Source organism: Pteropus medius, unplaced genomic scaffold (genome assembly GCF_902729225.1).
Source record: "Pteropus medius unplaced genomic scaffold, Ma_sr-lr_union100, whole genome shotgun sequence".
Taxonomy (NCBI): domain Eukaryota; kingdom Metazoa; phylum Chordata; class Mammalia; order Chiroptera; family Pteropodidae; genus Pteropus; species Pteropus medius.
Window position 1 is genome coordinate 29,963,123 of NW_024355205.1, and position 19,012 is coordinate 29,982,134.

At 44.5% G+C, this 19,012-nt stretch overlaps 1 protein-coding gene across 6 annotated transcripts in view; it reads right to left on the bottom strand.

The window, feature by feature from the left end:
• Nucleotides 1-19,012, bottom strand: part of TIAM1 (TIAM Rac1 associated GEF 1) — a 326,413-nt gene that overhangs the window by 163,483 nt on the left and 143,918 nt on the right. For 3 of the 6 annotated variants that reach the window (XM_039857282.1, XM_039857283.1, XM_039857287.1), the window contains exon 3: nucleotides 4,865-5,041. The exons of 1 other annotated variant lie outside the window; for it this stretch is intronic. The gene's annotated coding sequence lies outside the window, so the exon portion shown is untranslated. Of the gene's footprint in view, nucleotides 1-4,864; nucleotides 5,042-9,568; nucleotides 9,720-19,012 lie in introns of those variants that run through there. 2 more of the 6 variants (XM_039857284.1, XM_039857286.1) reach the window with 2 other exon arrangements.

The window sequence follows — 19,012 nt, forward strand, 5'->3', positions numbered from 1 at the left end:
GTTTCATGTGCACAGAGGCAACTGCAATTACCTGAAGTTTTCCCCCTAAAACGAAAACCACGAAAAACCATCCAATTGTACATACAGACAACTTGATGTTGCTTTCAGGTGTAATTCCTCAGCCTCGTGCCCTCCCCCATCCATCCAGACACTATTCTTCATTACTGAACCTCCTGCTTCCATCAAAGCCTTCAGTCTCCATTACACAGACTGATGCCGTTGACCAGTGAAGAGTCCCCACTGCTCTACCTTGATTCTCCCAGGGTTTCAGGTACTTTCACCCGAGCCTCCAACAAAGATAACCCAGGCCTCTGGAATGAAATATTTTCTGGCTCCAATGGTAAATTACATGCGATCCTACCACTCCCTTCTTCCATCCTCTTCCTCCCCACTTTCCATTCATGTTCCCACAATAAAACTAAACACTGCCAAACATCAATCAGGAGCAGAGAGAAGAGAGGCTGTGCTTTGAGCCGACTGGCTTCTTCCCAAGCTAAACACACTTTTGTAAACCTGACCCCATTATTGCCCGGCCTGCATATGTACCAGGGGCACCCTGCTTTCCTGAGCTAAGCTTTTGTTTACCCACTGTCAAGTGGGTATTTCCCAGTCGGCCTCTCCTCCCGTGGAGACGGGCTGCAACCACCCCTACCTCCCACCCAGGCAACCAAATGTGACATCAAAGGAGGCCCCAGAGTGGCCATCTGTCCCTGCCATGCCAATGTTTACGCCATGTGGGCAGGAGAGGGATAGGACAGCAAAAGGCTACAGGACATCGTGTTGTATGAGACCAAGGCACCAGCATCCAGGGCTGTGTGTGCTACACTACAGAAAGAGACAGTGACAAGGAAGTCCTGAGTCTAGCTAGAGTAGCTCCTTCTTCTTAAAAAGAAGGATAAAACTACTTAACTTTCCTGAAGGTGTCTGAAGAATAAGCTTGATAAGTTTCACCTGTTGACGAACATCTAAAATAGTTGGATCCCTAATTTTGCAATTTTGCAATTAGACACCCCACGCCCCGAAAAAAGTCCCACCTAAACATGGTATTTCAGGCAACACTGCCTTGAACAAATAACAATGAAGTACTAAGGGGGACTGGCTAAGGTAGATTAGAAAGGAACCTGGACGTCTCAGAATTCTAGTTAGCATGACCATTAGAATTACCATCTCAATTCCTCTGTTTATTTCTGGAACGGAAGGTCAGAACGCATGGGAATGGTCATGAGTTTAGAAGTCAGATAAAACACAGTTCAGATCCAGAGTCACCACCATCTCAGTGTGAGTTTAGTGAAGTCACGTGGGTTCCATCAAAGGGACTTGGAGAGGAGAACACGTCCATCCCAGGGCGGTTGTGAGTTGTCCTGTCGTCTGTTACAGGGCACTTGGTGGAACAGCAGGCACACAGTAGGTACTCAGCGCAGTCTCTTTTCCTTTGCATACTCACTTCCAGCCTTGCCCTCTTTACTGTCCTACACTGGGGACACGTGCAGGAGGCAAAGCCTGTTTAAGTCAGCCAAAGTGGAGAGGTCACTGTGGGCTGCTTGGCCAACCATCAGCTAAAACTCAACACACCGAGTCTGCTGAGGGACGTCTTTGTTACCTCTCAAATGGGGGTGGGGGAGGGATGTCTCTGCCATGTTTCACTGACCACTCACATGAACTTTGTCAAACCACCTCCCCAGTCCTGGACAAGAATCCACATTATTCATCAGCTAAATCTGCTTCAATCCCCCCGGGGGAGAAGATGGCCAGCCACTGTGCTCGAGGCCAAAAGATGATATATCCGCTCTGTGATTCAACCTGCACAGCTGCAGTGTGAAAACGCACACCCGGACTCACACAAAAACGGGCTGACGATTTTTAAATTTACCTCTCGCTGACTTTTTTTCCTCCCAATTCTGTTCTTTAACCTCATTACTTTCCTCCATTTGTAGCACCTGGAAACAACCTGGGTACTTCTTTGGAAAGCTCTGACCAGGGTGTGGTTAATCCCAAAGGCATCAGATCAGCGAGCGCCTACTAGGTGGTTCAGGGTGGAGGAGCGCAGCTCGCAAACGTTTACGAATCAGGTTGAGAGGGCAAAAGATATAAGAAGCAACATCTGACAAATAAAACTAGTTCTGAGCGGGAAAAGGGACAGTGGGCTGGGACGAACTGGACAGGCAGCAAGGAGGAGGTGGGCTTGAGCTGACTCTGAAGAACTGGTAGAAGGTCATTCCAGGGCGAAGCCCAGTGCACACACACCCAGGGACGGGGCTCAGAACGGCTGACTGGGGGACAGTGCTGAGGTCGGCCAGCCTGGTCAGCCATTCATTGAACAGGCTTTACAAAACACCCCGTGGCAGTCACAATGACCCATGCTGAGGCACATACACAGCAAAGGATGAGCATCCTGCCTTGGAGCAACACATGGGAGCATCTGGTTAAAAACAGAGATCCCAGAGCCAGGTGACCGGAGTTCAAATTCTAGCTCCCCACTTTCTAACTCTGTCACTTTGAAGACGTTATGTAAGCCGGAGATGGCTATTCGTGTTTCAGTTATCTATTAGGAAGCATTTCCAGAGAAAACCAGTTGGGGGGCGGGGAAAGGGGGCCACAGAGACTCTTGGAGACAGGACAGGATAATCTCAGAGTTGCCCTAAATATACGAGCCCTTCTAATGGCTGAGGACTTCCCTGGGGGTACAAGGACTCCTGTATCAAAGATGGGGGTCGACCCCAGAGAGCAGCCCTCCAACGAAGAGGAGGGGTTGCTGGCTGCATGGGAGTGAAGCAGACGGGGGAAAGGCTAATATGCGCCAAAGGTAAAGTGGATCGAAAGGGACAGGGGCGGAGCAGGGACAGCGTGAGCTACAAAGGGGTCATTGTTGTTTTTACTGTTACTCTATTATTATCATTTATATTATTTTTACCCCTTAAAAAGGCAAAGGACAGAATTATGACGATACAATGTCATGTAAATGCAAAAAGAGAGGTCTCTAGGCTGCTGCTACACTGCTCTACAGGCAGAGAACAGAGTGGCCGAGCCGGTCTGTCTGGATTCAGGCCTCCAGGAGCAACAGGAAAGACTGGAGGAACAAGTTACAGCAGATCTGCTAGCTGGCCGGGCGAATGCGAATGCAGAATGCGGGGTGAGAGAATGTGAACCAGGAAAAATACGAACCAGGGATCTGAATGCAGACTCGGGCAGCCCCTACAGAGGTGCCTCAATAAATTAAAAACAGAACTCCCATATGATCCGGCACCCCCACTTCTGAGGATTTTTCACCTGACAGAAATGAAAGCATAACTTAAAGAGATATTAGCACTCCCACATTCACTGCAGCCCCATTCACAATAGGCAAACTAAATGTCCAGGGACAGATGAATGGGGCAGGGGTGGGGAGAGGGGAGGTGCATTGTATACATGCAGTGGAATATTATTCAGCCCTAAAAAAGGAAATCCTACAAAATGCCACAACATGGATGAACCTTGGCAACATTTGTGCTGTGTTAAATAAGGCAGTCACACAAAGACAAATGTTGCATGATTCTGCTTAAATGGGGTATCTAAAATAGCTGAACTCGTGGAAGCAAAGGATAGAATGATGGTTACCAGGAAGAGGGAAATGGGAATTGCTAATCAACGGGTATACATTTCCAGTTATGCCCGATGAATAAGTTCTAGAGAGCTGCTGTCAAATATCGTACCCATGGTTAAGAAGACTGTACGTGCATTTAAAACTCTTGAGGGGAGAGCTCACGTTAAGTGTTCTTACCACAATAAAATAAAATTCAAATAAATAATTAGGAAAAAAAAAAAAACTTTGCAGGGATCATGTCTGTGATTCCACTTCTCCATCAAGTCGGTAGTCACGTGTTTTGTTCAAATTCTGAACCAACCAGCATATTACTAAACCTGCTCAATGCTAAATAATGTGACATTACGTTACCTACTAACAAGGCCCAGATGGGTTCGTTCACAGGAGGAAGGCAAACTTGACCAGAACAACAGCAACTCTGAATAGTCATAAAGCCCTTTGGGTCTACATCATTTTCCCCCTGTGAAGTAGAAAAGGGTTGCATGGGGCAGAGGTCACTGTCCCCACGGGGCAGAAGGGAGATGAAGTACACACAGCCCTTTCTGCTGGACTTCCCTAGAAGAGGCCTGTGCCACACGCAGGAGACAGGAAGGTGTCTAACAGCACATTTCCTCTCGCGGGTGCCGGGGACTGGGGGACGTTAACCGCTTGCTCCTTTCAGCGGGAAGCTCCCGGCCAGTCATGCAGTGAAGACCTCCCATGTGAGCGCGGCGGCGAGGCCCACGTGAAATAGCCCACTTTAACCGAACCCACTTGCAATTCAGATGAAGGTTCACGCTCTCTCTCAAAAGTAACATGATCTCACGTCCAACAGCCTCAGAAAAAGCCCATTCTGGCACCAAGTTTCCCCTGCGGGAGTCCACATCAGTTCTTTCTTCCCTTTTCCTGGCATCGTGAGGGCAGGCGAAAGCAAAGTCGGGAAGACCCACGGCATCCTAAGGAAACACTGCAAATGCGTGACGGATCATGGGGCTGACCAAGCTCACGGTGTCCCTGACATGGGTGCAGCACCCACACCCTCTTCACTGAGTTCCAAAGACTGGCTTTTCCCTGGGAACAACCTAACACGAATGGGACCTTATGCACCAGGAGTTTCCCAGGAAATCAATCTCAAAGCTTCCAGTTGTGAGTGGGCAGAGTCAGCAATCCCTCTTCTCGCTAAAACGGTCGTCACGACTAATGAACTTTCTATCATCCCAAAATGAGAGCATGTTGACAGGATCCTAAGACCATCAGGACTTTAAAAGTGTGAATCCTCTTGCCCCAGCCTTCTGCCCAACTTACCCCATCCCAAACAGAAGAAGCTTCTCAAGATCTCCAAACGTGCCATCCACAGGGCCTGCTCACCTCCTAAGTGACAGACTAGGGTCCAGAGTGTCACACCCCATGGTACCAACCCTCCTCCTCCTCCTCCTGGCTTTCGGGTCTAGAAAGGTGGGCCTCAGTCCATAGTGGTTCTACCTATAAGAGCAGATATAGGACAATAGTGGGTTTTGTGCTCCTTTTTTACAGACCTCTAGAAGTTCCTAGATCATCCTCTGAAACATTAACAAGATAACACAGGAAAAGCACTTCATATGTTGTAGACACTCAATAAATTAGAATTTAGCATTAGGATTTTAATAATCAAAGGAGCATTTACCAGATCTTTATTCAACTATGGCTTTGTAGAAAGCACCTTGGCCATGCTTATCCTTGCCCACCAAAATCTCACAATTTATGGAAGTCAGAATTCTCAAACACTGGAACATCCGATTCCGACGTATGGCATGAGGCTCTGTGATCCAGCACAAGATCCAGCAAATCCACCCCTAACCATTAAACAAAGACAACTTTCCAAGAGTAACGATCTTTCCCCCAAACAGTTTTACCAATGAACGCCATGCTAATTCTTCTTTTCAGGCAGAAGAATCCAAATAAACCGGAGAAGTACAGTTGGGAAGGGGGAGACTAGACACCCCCTTGTTCTCCACTCGCAGAAAAGCACCCACTAGAACAAACGGCAGCACCAGAGCTGGGGCTCAACGCACTGGAGCCCAGCGGACAGGCCAGACCAGGCTAGCCAACGTGTCGTCTTCAAAGATAATTCCACCGCTGAGGCCAATCCGCTATGCAAAATGTAAACCGACGCTCATTCCGTAGGCAGAGCTGCGGTGATGCTGCAGCTCTAAAGAGCCATAAAAACAGTCCCCGGTTCAGCCCTTTGCAACACTGGATATCTAAATATTACTAATTTTGCCATATATCGCCCAGGACTTTTTCAATTGACAAATCCCAAGGAAAATAAATGGCTTAAGGTTGAGTGACTTCGAAAATGCTATGTACCGTCCTCGATAACCAATGTTCCATTATAACGCTAATGAGATGGCATGGGAGCCGAACTCTTGCTTTTATCAAGTAGCCTATGGTAAAACTGGTTTTGTTATACAACATTTCACTTAAAACTGCAGAACCTATTCTCGACATCGAGTGAGGACTTACTATATTCCTTTGTGGAGGAATATTAACCAGCCAACCTCCTCCACCCTACGCTTTACCGCTGATGTGTTCAGCCATAGCATTAATCAACCTACACTTCCCCCAAAAGTTCTCAAGAAGTCCAAGCCCTGGAAAACCATTCTCAGAAAATGCAACGGCAATATGAAATCAATACGGTGATCATCCGCACCACCTAGCCCCCGTTTAATTCAGAAGTCACTAAGTTTAACAAACTTCGCCTTCGTAGAGGCAACCCTACTAACTTACTTTTTGGTCTCGGTCAAGTTTTGAGCTTTGTACCGATTTCATTTCTACCCTACAGAGAGCAAAAGAAAAGGAAGGAAGGAAAGAAGAAAGGAAGGGTGGGGGTAGGACCAGAGCAATGAGACCCTCAAAGAGGTAAGATGAAGCGAAGAAAAAAAATCCAGGAAGGTAAAATAAAAATTGGAGGGGAAAATACATAGCCAGTTTACCACCAACCACCTAGGATATCTTAGATGAAAATATTTAAAATAGGACAAGTACTCTGATTAACATTGTTGGCCCCTAACAAAGAACAAATGGTAGAAGTGGGTTTTTTTGTTTTTTTTTTTAATTCCATTGCCATAAACTTTCATGCTTCCAGAAGGAAGGTACTGAGAGAAGAGATGAGGTGGTTAAGTATGACGGGTGGAAGGAGAAAACACTCAGCGTACGAGAATTTATTAGGTGCCTATTTTGTGCCAAAGCATGATATAGGTGCTAACATGAATATTCATAGGAATCTCACAAAAGCACCGCCCCCCCCAAGCAGTGTGTGTTATTTCCATCTCACAGAAGGGGAAATGAAAGCTCAGAGAGGTTAGGCCATTTTCCTGAGGCCACACGGCTAAAAGTGACAGAGCGGGAATTCAAACCCAACTCTTTCGGACTCCAAAGTTCTTGTTCTTATACTGCCACACACTCGAAAATTTTCTAAGAAAACGTTAAAAATGCCAAGACTCATGAATTAAAGAGGAACCAAAATAAAATGTTCTCCCACAGTCGTTACAACACATGCGGTCTGCCCTAGTACAAAGTAAACCTATATTGTCAAGTAGGTTGAAAGCACCTATAATTCGTGTTAAATTACTAGTAAGTCTTATGGGAATTCTAGTTAGTAGTTTCTAGAACAAACTCATGGGAGTGCCTCAGTGAATATACAAAACCTACCTCAGAACCATTTAATTCAATGCGTATGATACTCACGAACACAAAGTATGTTTTATGTCAAAGACACATAAAGATAAATACATAATGTCTTGCTCCTTACAGCTAGGAGACTCAGTTACTTAGTTTTAAAGGCCCTTAAAACTTTTTTGACAGAGTTCCACAGGGGCAGAATGTTTTAAATGCATGTAAACTTAAGAAAGAGAAAGTGTCTGTGATTCATTTAAAATGCAAACAAAAACCAAAGTTTGTTCTTTCAAGAGACCAATAAAAGTGATAATATATTAGCAAGACTGATCAAGAAGAGAAAAGGTACAAATAACCAATGCCAGGAATGAAAAAAAGAAACATTTTTACAGATGCTAGTCTTTAAAAATCTTATCAGAGAATATTAAGTACGAATTTATACCAATAAATTTAAAAATATACATGAAATGGGGAAATTCCTTGTTTTAGTTACTAGAACAAGATCATTTTAATGGGCCAATTTCTGTTAAACAAATTGTATCTACATTTAAAAACAATTACAAACAGCCAGAGTCAATGAGGTTATTTACGGGAGAGCTAAGGAGACCATAAGAAAAAAAAGAACACTGAAATTGTAACACCTTCAAGGTCATAACGTAGAATTAATCCAATTTCAAACGTCTGCGTGACAATGTCCTCTAATGTCCCATGTGACAATGCCTAGAAACCTTTATGAATAACATATTCCCCTTTCTCTAGCTGAGGATTATGGTTCCATAAAACTCCCTGAACAAGGCTATATTAGTCAGTTTCACCAGCAGTATCACAAGATCCAGTTTGGTTGTCTTTCCTGCTGAATGAATTGCTAAAGGCTGCTTGGGGTGGGGGGAAATTCAGCATCAGGTTCGCATCTACCTGCCATGTTCTTTCTTAAGTAGACAACGAGGCTAGAACCTGTTCCAGCAGTTGTGACAGTCTGGACAATCCTGTGCTTTCCTGGGACGTGTCTGGTTTGGTTTAAAAGTCATTTCATTTGACTTTTCTGTCATTAATGTCAGAGAAGCTAGAGGATGAAAGCGGTAAAACTGGGACCACAGCAACCTCTCCTGTCCCTTGACTTTCAACGTTCAAGGGGAAGGTACGCGGAGAGGGCCAGGCTACTCAGCTCTGGTATCAGGAAAACGATAGAATCAGCCAACACCCTCCTGATCTCACCCTCCCCAGAACTGAGAGAAACACTTTTAAAATAAAATTTGGTTTTCTCTAAATATCCTAAGAGCCACACATTTCTTTACGTTTCTTTAACTTTGTTTCTTGCCCTAAAAAGAATTCTCTGAAGATTCTTATGAAGGTGAAACTTACAGCATGCACACACACTCCCATCTCTCGCTTCTCTGAACTAACCTGTTGATCAGATACGAAATAGATGACACAGGTAAGATTACCCGCAAAGCCTCCTTCTGACCCCCGCCAGGTGACTAAATACCACACCTGACAATTGAAAGCTTCCTTGAGGGGCTCAAAATAAAAGCTAAAGGTTTCCAAGAAACTTTACCTTTGGCAAAGTTTCTCATTTGCTGGGACATGCTAAGTGTCACTTGCAATGATCCCAACCCCAGTGCCACCCTCCACCCAAACTTCCTCTCCCCGCCCCACCCGAAATTGACTTAGGCAATCAACCTGAAGATAAACCGGCTGCCGCAGAAAGATGACATTTTCAAAAAAAAGTTCCAGATAGACAAAATAACACCTCAAAAGTCAGGAAGCCTTGCCCTGAACTGTCTTAATCAGACACAAAATCACTGAGAACCCGGAGACTTTCCACGCCTCACTCCCGTCCAGGAGTCTGCCCGCACCACCGCTTCAGAATATGCCTCGGAAAGTCTTTCTCCCTTGAATCAAATCCTAAAATGGGGTTCGTTTTCAACGACTCCGACCTGTAATTACCGAATGCGCAGCAGGACACCCGGGGACAGGTCACACCTTGGGTGGGTAATATGATCCCACAGCCTCCCTCCGGACCCCGGATCTCCTACAGTCCTTGGTTACCAAAAGCAACGGGGGTGGGGGGCCGTAAAGGTGAAGCGTTTTCAAAGCCCAAACCCGTTTTCGGGGAGCCAGAACCCACGTGGGTGATGCCGGGAGCACTATGGAGACAGGGCTGGCTGATCCGGTGCGAGAGGCTGGGGGCGCACAGGTCCCCAACACAGCAGCTGCGGAGCCCAGGGCTCCGCTCCGACCCCTCCTTGTGCAGAGCCTCCTTCGGCGGCTTGCCCTACCTCCCCACCCCCCGTCCCCCCATCCAACACAAAGAAATTCGCCGGTGCCACGAAGGGGTTTGAAATTAAAGCTCACCACTGCTCAGCGAGGCGCACATGCTGCTTTTGTCTTGCTTCACATCTCAAACTTCCAGTAACAGAAATGAGGAAGCGGCAGCCTTCCTCCCCCGGCTTCTGGCAGAGGGAGTGGGTGTAACTTGTGAAGTTTCGTGCTATGATGAATCTGGTCATTTGGGTGTGTTGGAGAGGGTTTGTCGCTCCTCCCCACCCACCTCCTCCCTCCTCCTCTCCGCCTCCTTCTCCAATTTAATTCTCCCCTTTGGCATTCGCCAGGCCAAGAACTCAGGCCGGCTGTCATTCATTCAGTGTCATTCAGAGTCTTGGTGTTCTGCTCCTAGCATCCTTTGGGGAAATTTATTCCTAATAGGTCTTAACCATTTTACAGATGAACCTGGTCGCCCTGCAGGAAGCCTAACTTCCTGTCGAATTTTTTTCAACAGCGTGTGCAAGAAGGCAGTGCCATTCACATGATTTAAAAGCCGAGGAATCTGAAATAATGGTACGCATCCCCTCTCCACAGGCAGGAACGTGGATAGTTTAGCAAATGGACACCTAATTCTCAAACATGTATCTTAAAAGAGTGGAGGACACAGGAACAAAAAACAAACTTTCAACTGGCTATCTTTCTTTTAAAACTTATTAAATGTTTTAGATATACAAAAATATATTAGAAAATAGTATAATGAACTCCCAAGTACACACCCCATGCTGCATAAAAATTAAAATTACCAACACAGTTGAAGCCATCTATAAACAACTCCTTGATATACATCCTACTTTCTCTCCTCCTACAAAAATAACTGCTGTAAATTTGATTTCCCACGAGCACTTTTTATATGCTTCTAAAAATTCTAAAGGACACGTGCTAACTTCAAGTCTGCCCGAAAGCAACCGAATTTTCATCCTTCTGCAGAGCTCGACCTTGGTTCTCAAACAACAGTTTCATTACATAAAACTTAGAATGACCACGCCTTACATGAAGCCTCAGGTGGCTAGCTAAAGAAAATGAAAGAAATCACAATATAAGGAAATGGAGATCTGAAATGACAAGCAGAGGCCATATCTGAAATCACTGAAGCATTCATGTATGAAATTGATGGATTAACAGAGCATTATCATTTTCTAAGGTCCGTAGCTGTGTCAAAAGCCAAGGACACTGACCCACACTGCAAGGGGCTTTCCTCTAAGATACAGGCGACAGAAACAGAAACACAACATTTATTAAAGAAGTCCTAATTACTCAAGTTCCCGTCAGAGTTATGGGCTGGGAGCAATACTAAGAAAAGGAGACTTTCGACATTTAATAATGATAGAAATCAAAACGGTGGAGAAACCATGATACATTCAAAATTGGCTCAAATATATATTTATATATAGGTGTCTGAACATGAATAAGAAGATGCCTACTTCATCTTTATATTCCTAGTACCTTGCATAGAGGCAGGCATACGTAGAAATTTAATAACTACTGGGTAAATAAATGAAACAAATGAACCAAAGAATGCCCGAGAAGACTTGTGCAGGAACAGCATGAAAAGATGGAGCACTTAGATAGAGCAGTTGTCCTCCACAGGAGGTGACTCTGCTCCCTGAGAACACCTGGCACGATCTAGTGACTATTTTGGTTGTCACAACTTGGGGGTGCTACTGGAATCTAGTAGGCATAAGTCAATGACGCCACAAACCATCCCAAAATGTACAAGAAAGCCCTACCACAACAAAGAATTATCTAGTCCGAAATGCCGATAATGCTGCTCGAGAAAATCCTGAAGTAGAGGATTCACTATCAACTCGCTTAATTGATTTATTCTATCTGTGATCATCAACACTGTGAAGAGACTCTCCAGTGACTTATAAAACTACAGAACAGCATTATTGCCTCCTTTCCCATTGTGTAGCACTCGATGGCTGGGACCATCTTTGTTAGCCCGGAAGGAATTGGTACCGGGGTCAGAAGCAATAAAGCATTCAGTGGTTTGGGACACACCCTGAGGTCCAAGCAACCCACAAAGCTAAAGACTCAGGTTGAATTTGGATGGAAATAAACAAGTGTGGGGTGGGAGGAAGATGATGTAAAGTCTGAGTATCAGCTTTAGAATCATAGAGAGAACAAGGCACAGCGTGCAGATGTAAAAGATATACAGACAAAGGCAGGTTTATCACGCCACATCAGCCATTTCTCCACTGACAACCACCAGCTGGAGACATTCCACTGAGAACAGGAAAGATGCTTAATCTCGTGACAGCTTATCGAAAAGAAAGTTACCAATCGCTTATAGGAAAAAGAATGCAAGCTCCACAAAGTCTGCCAGTCAGGGTGAAGGACTTAGCACGTAAAGACATCTTTTCTACAGATTTTCTGATCTCATCATTACCTACAAAGTCTTTCTTTGAACTGGAATGACACAGCTGTTGTTTTCTTCTTTCTGATATTATTTCGTTTCAGTTGGGGGCGGAGAGAGAAGGGTTTGGTGGTGGTGATCAGTGTTTCTCAGGAGGGGAGCAGAAGGCAGTGGGCTTGCTCATCTCGAATCCCCGTGAAGCCTACCTAACAGAGAGTAGGTGCTTGATACGTGCGTGCTGGGTTGAACTAAATGAGACCCTATCTCAGTGCTCATTTCTCAGGCCTGAAAAGTCCCCTATAGTTGTTTCTGGAGGAATCTGCGGGGCACCTTACGTCTGAATGATCTGTGAGAACAAACAAAATCTGCTGGTTTCACTCAATGTTTCACAGATTTCAAAAGACCTAATGGGAAAGCCCGCCAACACGAGAACCCAAGATGTTCCCTGCCAGTGGCCACCAGACTCAGAGCAGCGTCTCTTCATTAACTGCTGTAGCAGAAGGAGAAATGCCAAGTTATGGGGCCCCTCCTCCCAGCACTGGACAGTGGGTGGCAAGGAAGACACTCTAGCCCTCACCAAGTCAGTAGCTTCTTAACCCGCGGTTTTGAACGCCACTAGTTTTGCTTTTCAAAGGCCATGTAAATTTAGGACAAGAAAATGTGACCACAGATATGAGCCTGACCAAAAGCAATGAACTCGTGCATGAACGTGCAGTATGTCTGCTCCAAAGAAATCCAACCAGTAGAGGGAGCACAGGTGACTTTTGTTTTTAACCATTTCCCAAGATCGGGATAAACCTGGGGACTACGTTAAAGGATATGAGTTATAATCACGTGTAACTACAAATGAAAAGATTTATATAAAAATATTTGGGAAGACTATTAAGCCATGACCCCCTTATAAGGTATTTGTACTGTTAATGGATATTTACACAAGAGTTTATGAAACAGACATAAAAGGGCTGTATAATAAACAAATAACATACATATATAGAGGAAAACATTTGGTAAGCGGGAGAAAAAAAATCACAAAGGGTTAAACTTCTCTTTCCCTTTGTGCCAGCTGAATCTACACTCATTAACCAAAAAGCTGTAGACAGTTCATTTTCCCCAAGACTGACTCAGTTTCTATCTTATTGTTTTACATATCGGATCTACAACAGCTGACTTCTAAAATTCCTTTTAAGTCGTGTTCTCGATGTCGAAAATGGCTTTCTTTAGAAGATTCTTAAGCAAGAATCTTCTGGATTTCTGTTCAAGAGTCTTTGGAACCACCTTAATCAGGAATCGAGGTAACTTACCCAAAAGTGCTGCCATCAGCCAAGGTGAGGGTTCTCAGCAATTAGGTAAGTGATGATACCACCTGCTCGAGAGGGCGTTCTCCTCCTCAAGTTAGAAGGAGCCCAACAGGGGTGTTAATTAACACCCATTATCTGAATCCAAATAAAAAGCCGATTCCCCAGCATCACTGCGGATCCAAGTACAGATCCGTTAATCCTACGTTGTCGCTATGGAAATTCAGAAGCCTTGGCATGAACACAATTTGTGGCCGGCTACCGACTGATAGCCAAAATCATTTTTTTTATACTTAAAAACCGATTAAAAGTCTAACGATGGATCCTTCCCGCCCACTCCATGCTTGGGGATGGGAGGGTCTGCTCAGGGGTACTGACATGTCTGAAAGCCCCTGGATGAGGCCTTCCTTCTCTGGCAGGCAAAAACAAGGTTCACCGTTTCAGGTGATGCTTTGAAGTGCAGGTGCTCATTAAACTGGCTTTGATACGAGAATGTTCTATGAGTTAAAATGAAACCCTGCACCAACCAAACTTAGAGAGTTTTCTCAATCAAAACTGAATGCCTAACAAACAAGCAGAAATATTCCTGACAACTGCAAAGTCTGTCTGAAAGAAGCCAAGAAGACTCTCGTAATGCCACCTCCAGAATGCACTGCAGGAACTAAGCAGGTGGCAAGCTTAGCTCGGGACGCAGAGGCTTCAATTTCCTCAACCATTAAATTGATGTTCAAATTAATTTTCTCTCGCTTCCTGGCTCTCCTGTCCAATTACATGTTTCCATAATATTAAAAATCCCATCGCTTCTACTGCCCCAAATTACATTTCCTTACAGAACAACTTTGAACTAACACACCAAAGTCAAGAGTTTCAGGGCTCATTGGCAGCCCATGTATTTCTAACTGAAGCCAGGCTCGTAACTGGAAGGGTGAAGGGCAAAGGGAAGTGCAATCTGAGGATAAAGGTAACCAAGAAGGCAGAGGAAGAGCCCATGAACCCTTAGCACCGACAAGCAGTAAACCATATGGGGCCAGATGCCGTCTCACCCACATGCACAGCGAGGCTGTTGGTTCCAGGGCCACGTGCGCTTGCACAAGAGGTACATGTGGTTCACGGGGGCGAGAGCATCTGGGCTTTCAGACACCTCTCTGCTCGGCAGCAGTAAACAATAATAATTATTATTGGCACCAAGAGGAAGATCATGCTGAATAAACTAATGTAAGATAAGAAGTCAAGTTCTAATTCCGGTCCCGCCTTCTCCTCCAAAGAATGTGTAGCCAGGATAGGGTATATAGGACATGTCCTCAGTGTAGCCTCCTGAAAAAGCTGGCTCAGAGAGCATTCCCATTGGGGTGGCCTCCTGTGGTCATGGGAGAAGCACAAGACATAAAATAAGGTGTTGCTCAAGTTCAGGCTCTGACAAAAACTAGATGTATAACTCAGTCCAAGCCATCACGTTCCCCCTTCAGGAAAATGGGAAGTTGAAATAGATGCCTGTTGGCAATGGGGTGCATGGGTTAACGGGCTTTGTATGGGGCACATGCCCAGAATTTGCCCTAAATGCTAAGGGGCACTAAACACGCAAAGACAATTTTCAATCAAGAAAGAAGCCCAACCCGTATCTCAAACTACATTAGTGTTTAGAATGTTTTTGATGTTTTCAAGTTGATCTTGCTATTTTGGTAATGGACAAAGTGCAGTTCACACAGCAGTTATGTATTATACGAAACAGTGGGGGCCCTTCTAAGACTTTGGGGTCACAGAGAGACCTCTCGGGCCTTAAGCCGTCCCCAGGGCATTCCTATGTTGGGGCAGCAACAACAGGTCCCCTCATGAGGGTCCACATGGTGAGGCACGTGGTCCCTAGGCACCGATCACGTCTAACCAGCGTAACGGTATTTGGTTTTGTTATTTATGGGTAAGGAATTTTTTTTAATATTAAAATACATTGCTAATTGTCATTTCACATTTTCCAGACCAAAACCTATTGGAGGGAGGGGAGGTGGGAATGAGGTAAAGCTGGATAGGAAGGACACACCTAGCTCTCGGGTGCTGTAGTGAAGTGAAAAGGGCCACAGCCATAGATGTGTTTCTAACGTGACACCTTACAGAGTTCTCTACTAGTGACAGGCACACGATCAATTAAAATTAGGTGACTTCTAATGTCAGGAGGAACATGCTAATGAGGATCCACTTCTCTTGCGTTCCCTTCCGAGAACACAAGATATTAGATTTTTATGGGATCCAAGAGACCGTGGAGCACCATTTTTCCTAATATAAACAAAAATCCAACATGCAAAGGTTATTTGCAATCAGGAAAAACAACAAGCCTGTGTCTCAAAATAGTAAATGACCTGAGGTAGGGCAATAGACACACCAAGAGTCACATACCCGCACAGGTAAGCACAGAAAGGGGGTCTTACTGATGACTCATTCATGGGAAGTCAGAAGGGTTAAATGACTTGCTCAGGCTCCCATAATAAAATAATGGCAGATTCAGCCTAGAACCCAGATCTACTGAAACAAGTCTGCTGTGTGTTCTACCAACTCAATCATTGCCTTGTTAAAAAAGAAAATCCCATAGAATAAATATTAATGCAGTATATGCATATATAATTTTGGGCCCCAGCACAGTACAAAAGGCAAATATAAATTAAAAATGATACAAATTGAGCCCATCCAAAACTAATAATAATACCACAGTAACTGGATGAATGTGAAATTTCTTTGGCTGAGCCCCAGACAAGCAAACAAGAGACCCTTGAGACCATGCTGGAAGAACTCAGTAAAGCTGAGATGGCTGAAGACAGTCTGATTCACCAGCAGCCAGTATCCTCCCAAACAAATCACACTGATAGGTTTGGCAAGACCACAGGGGAAGCCTGGTGGAGACATGGGACAAATTCATACACACCCAAGGGGTACCCTAGACAAAGACAGGGACTTCCCCAATTATGAAAGTCCTACTCCGAGAGTCCCAAGAAATTAAAATGTCTCTATCGATGCTGCTAAATACCATCATTTTCACTTGGACACACATGTTCGTTGCAGCATCATTCATAATAGGCAAAAGGTAAAATAACCCAGGTGTCCGTCAACAGATGAATGAACAGAATGTCGTATGTCCGCGCAATGGGATATTACTCACCCATTAAAAGGAATGAATACATCCTACAACATAAATGAACCTTGAAGAACATCATGCCAAGTCAGGAAGTCATACACAAAAGGACCACTGTGGCATGATTCCAGTTACATGAAATATCTAGAACAGGCAAATTTGCAGAGGCAAAAAGGAAATAGGAAATCAAAGGTTACCAGATGCTAAGGGGAAGGTGAATGGGGGTGGGGGAATGGGGAGTTATTTCTAAATGGTTAACAGGGTTTCTTTTTGGGGAGAGGAACAAGCTTGGGACATAGTGGTGATCACTGTACAATATTGTGAATGTAATTAATGTCACTGAACCGCATGGTTAAAAATAGTTAAATGGGCAAATTCTATGTCATATATATTTTACCAAAATTTTATTTTTTAATTCAAAAGAAAAAAAAGCCCATATTACTTTCAATCTTTGACTCGGGTACATGCAGCTTTCCAAAATACTGCTGCTTAAAACAAAAGTAATTAAAACTTGAATCTAAGCCCATAAACCAAGCTTTAAAACGTGCCATTCTCCCTGTCACGCCATCGTGATGTTAATCACGCCCCTAAAAGAGCGATTTTCTCTGATTGTAAGGGATAAAATGGGATTGTCTAGCCTATCAAATTAAATCTTCTGCAATTATGAAGATAGAACAAGGCACACCATTCACATCAAGAGCTTTCACAGCGTGCCAGGTGTCATACCTGTACAGAACATCTCTCGCTGCGGATCCACTTCCACCAACCCATCCCAATCCCCAATTTCAAAGCAGATCAGGAAACCAGAAAGGGTTGGATCTGAGTTCAGAACCAGTGGGGGAAAGAAATCAAATTCGAATTACCAAGTGAAAATATTAAATGGCAGGAATTTTTAACAGACCACATTTTACACACATAGCAGACCTGGACTGGCTAGGAATTCCTTTGCTAGTCAAAAGCCTATCTAGTCTTCGTAAAGCCTCAGTCCCTCATCCATAAAATGGGTTATAAGAGTATTTTGCTTGTGCGGCTACGTAAGGATGAATCACTAACATTCCCTGAGAACTTAACTCTGGGAAAAACAAGGGACTGGGAGCTGCTCATCCGTTTTTGTACCTTATCCTCATGACAACGACAAAGTACTATTACTAGACCCATTTTACAGATAGAGAAACTGAGGCACGGAAGGTTGCAGGAACTGCCCGAAGCCACTTAACAAATAAGAGTCAGGTCTGAACTACTAACCTGGTCCCTCTAAGGCTGTGACCCGAGACCACCCCCACCTCATTGCCACATTTGGCCTATAGTCATCATCGTCATTGACCTGAGCACACACATATTCATCACATTTGTTTTTGTTATTATTATTATTATCATCCTTAGCATTTGCAGGTTCTGGACTCACAAAGTCAGAGATCTGAGTCTGGTACGTGAAGCCTGCACTTACTCACTGCACTCATTCCCATCTCAAGGCCCAACGTATGTTAGGATTTGTCATGAAGCTCTTGGAAGGTAAGCATCACTCCGTGTGAAAAAGATGACTGAACGAGATGAGCAAATCCAATTGGGTAACAGGCAAAGAGTATGCATAACGCATGTGTAGGAAACGCGTAACTGTATTCACCGGGCCCTTTTGCAGAACCAAGGTCTCCTGCAAGAGGCAAGTTCAGGCTCTGGACTGAGAAAATTAACCACTGGGTGGAAATTTTATACTAACCTATTCAGAATGTTGGTTCACAATCAAAAGAAATACATAATGAACAGAATCTTGCCCAAGCTCAACCAGCTCCGGCTCTCCCAGACTACCCAGTAAAACACAGTTGGTGACTCACAGGATGACATACTGCTGTTGGCACAGACCCAAGAGTTATCCTTGTCTACCGGTGGGTAGACTCACGTAAACAGGCTGACAGAGACTTCATCAGATCACCTGAAACAGCCTTCCCCTCCCAGCTGACTGGTTTCTGAGACAAGGAATTTCCCAGCATTGGATGCAGTGATGCCAGCCCCCCAGGTGAGAATCCTTGCTGAGGGCTAGCGAGAACCAAGATAAGCCATCTCTGACTTTTACTTTCCTTGGCTTCACACACTCAGTAAACTTACACACCTTGCTCAGGCTCAGGGAAATGATTCAGACCTCTTGCTCCTCCCCAAAGCCCTATACCCTGAGAGCTTTTGTTCTCTTCTCTGGCCACAGATGAACCCAGCCCATTAAAGAATGGCCCATTAATCCCTCACACTCATAACTTTCCATTGGCAAAAATGAGTCAGGTCGGTTGGATGTGAAGTCAGCAGCCTCTAAAGAACACTGAGCCAGACGGTTCCCTCCGCTAAAATGCGAAATATAGCTAATAATGAGTTGCTTTATTTCCAAAGTCTCATAGACACATATTAGCACACATATAGATGCTATTGACTTACTCAGTTTCAATAACCAAAAAACAACATTCTGGCCTGTGGCATTCGCGCAGTTTTTTGTTTTCATAAGGACACAGTGCCAACTCATTCTATTTGCTCCTGTGGCCACCTGCCTTTGTTCTAAGTATACATGTGACCTTAGATTTGAGTTCTTTGTTCAAGGTCATCAGTGAGGTCCTCCTAGCCATTCCCCCCAACCCTCCAACATCACCTCTCTCCCTGGCACATTTCCTTTCTCACTCCCCTGCTTTATTTTTTCCTCCTTTATACACCCACTAAATATTTTC